Source organism: Helianthus annuus, chromosome 7 (genome assembly GCF_002127325.2).
Source record: "Helianthus annuus cultivar XRQ/B chromosome 7, HanXRQr2.0-SUNRISE, whole genome shotgun sequence".
NCBI classification, from domain to species: Eukaryota; Viridiplantae; Streptophyta; class Magnoliopsida; order Asterales; family Asteraceae; genus Helianthus; species Helianthus annuus.
In genome coordinates this window covers 30,334,541-30,339,324 of record NC_035439.2, presented here as the reverse complement: position 1 = coordinate 30,339,324, position 4,784 = coordinate 30,334,541, and positions in this window count along the sequence as shown.

The window sequence follows — 4,784 nt, the reverse complement described above, 5'->3', positions numbered from 1 at the left end:
CAAAACGTGTATGATTTGAAAACATAAAGTACAAAACTCGTCAATTTTAAACATAAAGGACAACGCCTGTAAATGGGTATAAAGATAAAGGACAATACTTTCAATTCACTCTATATTATAATTTATTATGTTAGTGAAAAAAATTAAAACTAATAAGTTATGTCAATATAATTCATGTACGTATGTATCTGTATGAAATTATAAAGTTAACTAGTTCATCCGGTTGAACCACCCGTGAAGGGGTATGGTCCCAGATCTCGCGTCAGCATCGACCGCGAGTGACCATTACCCTTATCAAAACCCCCACCAGCCAACAACCTACTTGTGCCCATGCGGGAACGCGTCGACACAAGGGTTGAACCCAATCTATCTAGTGATGAAGGAGGACTTACCTGGAACATGAGAACGGTAGAGTGATGCGACATAGCATCACATCTGATGTATGAAAACGGAAGTATTCACAGCGATGCGGCCTCGTACCGCGTCCAGTGAACACTTCTATCAATACAAGGAAGCTGGATAACAGCAACAGTCACCACAGGCGACGATGCGGCCAGCACCGCATCTCGCGTATTTCTTGATCACAAGCAAGAGACGCGATAACATCAGATGTTACCGCAGGTAGCGATGCGGCTCGCACTGCATCCTATACGATCAAACAAGTGGGACTGACACCACGGTGCAAGTGGAACCAATGGCAGTCACCTGTCAGGTCTACGTAAGCGACAGACTGACGTGGCGTCGTCTCCCCGGCCGACATGTCTGACACACCTGAAAAGGTGCAGCATGCCGTCAGTCTATCCATCCACCTCCTCCTTCACTCCTCGGCTATAAATACCAACCCCAAACCAGGTTTGAGGCATCTCTTCACAACTCTCTCACTACTACTACTATCTTACTTTGCTTCCCAAGCAAACTACTGATTCTCACGCCGGAGAGTGGTAACAAGGAGCACCCCCCACCCCATCCTCCTTGTTACGAGTCACGGTTTATTTCCTTGTGCAGGAGATCAACCCACCGGTGATCCAGCCAGCGATCCTCGAGAGGAAGGGATTAACCCCACTTGACGAGACCAGTGAGTTAACCCTGCCCGGTTAACCATTGTTTCATCATTGGCGCCCACCGCTACTCTTAGCACTTTTTCGATCATCCTTTTTCCTCTCTCAAAATCATGACTGATCACCAAAACAACACTGGGGATAACCAAAATCCCACAAATCTAAATCCGGTAGGGGTCAATCCCTCAACATCGCAACCCGGACACATCGGCACGTCCACACAAAGGGATCCCTCCCTTACGTTTGGACATGACTTATCACAGTACGCATCTGTGATCCCACCAGGCATGAACGTTCGTGCCTGGTACGACCAGCAGGCAGCCTTGCTGACAGCAACATACAACCGCGCTTGTGCGGAAGCGCAGATACAAGCTGGGCCTACCCCAGCACCGCACACCCCCGGCGATCGTATTTTACAATACGCAGGCAGGGCACATTCACGTCCAGCTTCGAGAAGCCGACGTGAAGACCGCGGATCATCTTACTGTTCGGTCCACACGATCAACGAGGATGATTCCGCATACGGGTCCCACACCAGGGGACCAGTGTATACCCGCCTAGGTCCCTACGTTGAGGACAGGCAACGATCCGCATCCCGACATGGCTCTAGAATTCAGAGCCGGTTGGGCCCACAGCTATACACCAAAGGGTATGGTCGTACCGACCCAGACGACCGTACATATTGTGGGGATTCGCATGACACCTGCAGCAGACCGGGAGGACGCAACTATGTTCCTCCCACTCACCCCCGCAGTACATACCTCAGGGCTGCAAAGCGCCCTGAGAATAAACCCTACAGACCAAAGGCTGCGGCCGAAAACTCCAAATTCGCCCCGCTAATAGCCCACGCCCATGTCACCACAACAAAATTCCCATTCAACGTTGGGAAATACAGTGGTTCATCCGACCCGGACGACCACATGAACATTTTCATGGGCGCAGGGTGCAATGGCCAGTGGGACGAACCCACTTGGTGCAATTTTTTCCCCCAGACCCTTACGGGTCTGGCCAGGGCTTGGTTCGATTCTTTGCCAGTGGGATCACTGGCCTCATTCGAGGACTTTCATGCAAAGTTCCTCGCTCATTTCAGCCAGCAACGACGTCACGTGCGTGACTCGTTGGACGTCATGAATATCTGGCGCAGAGACAACGAATCCCTAGAAGCATTCGTTGTCCGATACAATAAAGAGTGCCGAGAAATAGGCGACGTGGCAGATCAAATGGCACGGAACCATTTCATCAGGGCCGTGAAGGATAAGCAGATGGTTATGATCATCTCCGGCAAAGAAGGCTTGCCTAAAAAATGGGAAGATGTCATGGCCGCAGTCAAGACATATGCCCAGACACAGCGGTCCCTCGAACCGCATATGGCAAAGGCGGAGCACCAGGCCGAAACTTCCAACCAAGGGTCCAAGCGTAACAATAAACGCAACCGGGACGTAGGGAATAGCGATATTTCTAGACCGTATGTCCCGCGGACCAACCCGTTTGACCCACGGAAACACAGTCCTCAACGGGACAACCGGGCACCAAAGAAAGATTCTCGGGACCGCAACTGGACCGAGATCACCATGTCGCCAAGCGAGGTCCTTCTTGCGGAACCGCAATTCTTGCGACCGGCCCAACCAATGAAGTCCAAGAAAAATCAGGACCTCACACTCTACTGTGAGTATCACAAGGACTCGGGTCACACCACCAACAACTGCATCAGTCTCCGGCTGGAGATTGAGCGGGCCTTAAAAGAGGGGAAACTGCAACACCTTTTGCCAGGTGGGCAAAAACCCACCAAGCGCATCACCCCTCATGGCGAAGGTACCTCCTCCGGAAAGAGAACCATGTACGTGGCTTCCACTAACATGATCAACGGAGGCAAAGGTAGGCCGCGCAAAGCGGCGAGAAGGCCGGACAATGACTGGAAAGACGAGCAAGTCGTCTTTCGCTCGTCTTTCCAAAAGTCCGAGGCGGACCGCGCGATAGGCGCGCCGTCGTTATTTCAGGCCAACTGGCACATTACTGCACCGAGCGTCTATTCATCGACCCGGGCAGTACTTCTGATATAATCTACGAACAATGCTTCAACCAGTTCGACCAGGAGGACAAAGATCGGTTGCAAGCAGTAGATTACCCATTGGCCGGGTTCGCAGGGGAAACTGTCTTTCCCCTGGGCCAGATCACTTTTCCTGTGCGCCTTACCAGCGGAAGGCACACAATGTCACACCCCAACCGATGGCGGAATCATCGGGGCGCGGCACTGAGCGAAACAGATTGTTCAGAAGTTTCCACAACAACTATCATACAATTCAGTTATATAACACGTCCCATACCGTGTCCCAAATAATAACAAGTTATCATAGAAATCAACCAAACAATATGGGAACTGTTCCGACAACTCAAATTCTTAATTATTACAGACCAAATGTAAATATTGTTTTAAGACCTCTAGACGACTACTGTGGATCTTACTGACTACAGGTGCCAGTGCAAGATCTACAGATAATTATGGCCCTGGAACAGGTACGTGGACACTGTCCTAAGGACACAGACTCCTAGAAGTTTATTATTGCCTCGCTTCCCTAGCACGCTAGTAGCTTAAACACCTGTCGCATACGTTAAAATAAAAGTCAATACATATAATGTAAAGGTGAGTACACAAGTTTGATATAGCATATAGAGTTCGAATAGTTTACGCATAACCAAACACGTACACAAGGGAAAACGATGCATGTAAATTATCAACATGGGACCATTGATACCAACGACTGCGGGTTGACTGTCCGAGACAGTTCGCAATACATGATTACCACCGTAATCCATGCAAGTAATTGTCCTTAGCAACCCCCGTGTGAACGGGTGCTGAGTCCAAACTATAGTACTATGTTGCTAAAGCAGGTAGATAGCACTCCACGTGTAAACATAATAAACAGCAATCATTTAGTCAAGTAGCACATGCAAATCGGTTAGCGTTCAAATAGTTTGTGTTGATTGTGATTTTGATAGTTTACGTATGTAACACCCAAAAGTGCTGAAAGCAAAAAGGGATCGAGTATACTCACAGTGATTGATTGTGGATTGAAGGGAGCACTGAGAATAGGTTAGCCTGAATAGTTCGATAACATAACGATGAGTAACGCGGAAAAAGTAAACAAAGGAAAACTGGATCGGATAGGCCAATCGATCGGACAGCAGTTCGATCGAGTGGGCTGTTCGATTGGTTTGAAAGTCCGTTCGAACATCCATTCGATCGGCTGGCTGGCTTGATCGGCTGGTTCCTTCAAGTGGATTGTTTCTTCCTTTGATGTGAAGGATGTGTTTGTGTATGATGGCTTGTACTACCTTTCAAGTTGGTCGATCGAACAGTTGTTCGATCGGTTAGCCCAACCGATCGGTTAGCATTGCAGACTTGGCAAGATGTCACTCGATCGGTTAGCATGCTCGATCGGGTGACATTCCATTGTTTCAAAAATCTAAGTGTTTTAAAGTATAGTATCTCATGATCCGAGCAGTAATGATTACAATCGAGTGGCGTAGTCGATCGAACAGTACCTCGTCAATACTACACTTTCGTGAGTTGGTGGGTCTAAGTGCTAGTCGATCGGTTAGCCTAACCGATCGGCTGGCATAGTCGTTCGGTTGGGCTGTTCGATCGAACAGCCTAGCCGTTCGGCCAGCTTCTCGATTTGGTTAACCTTTCACCTGACACTTGGTTATTCCCGTTAATTGTTGATG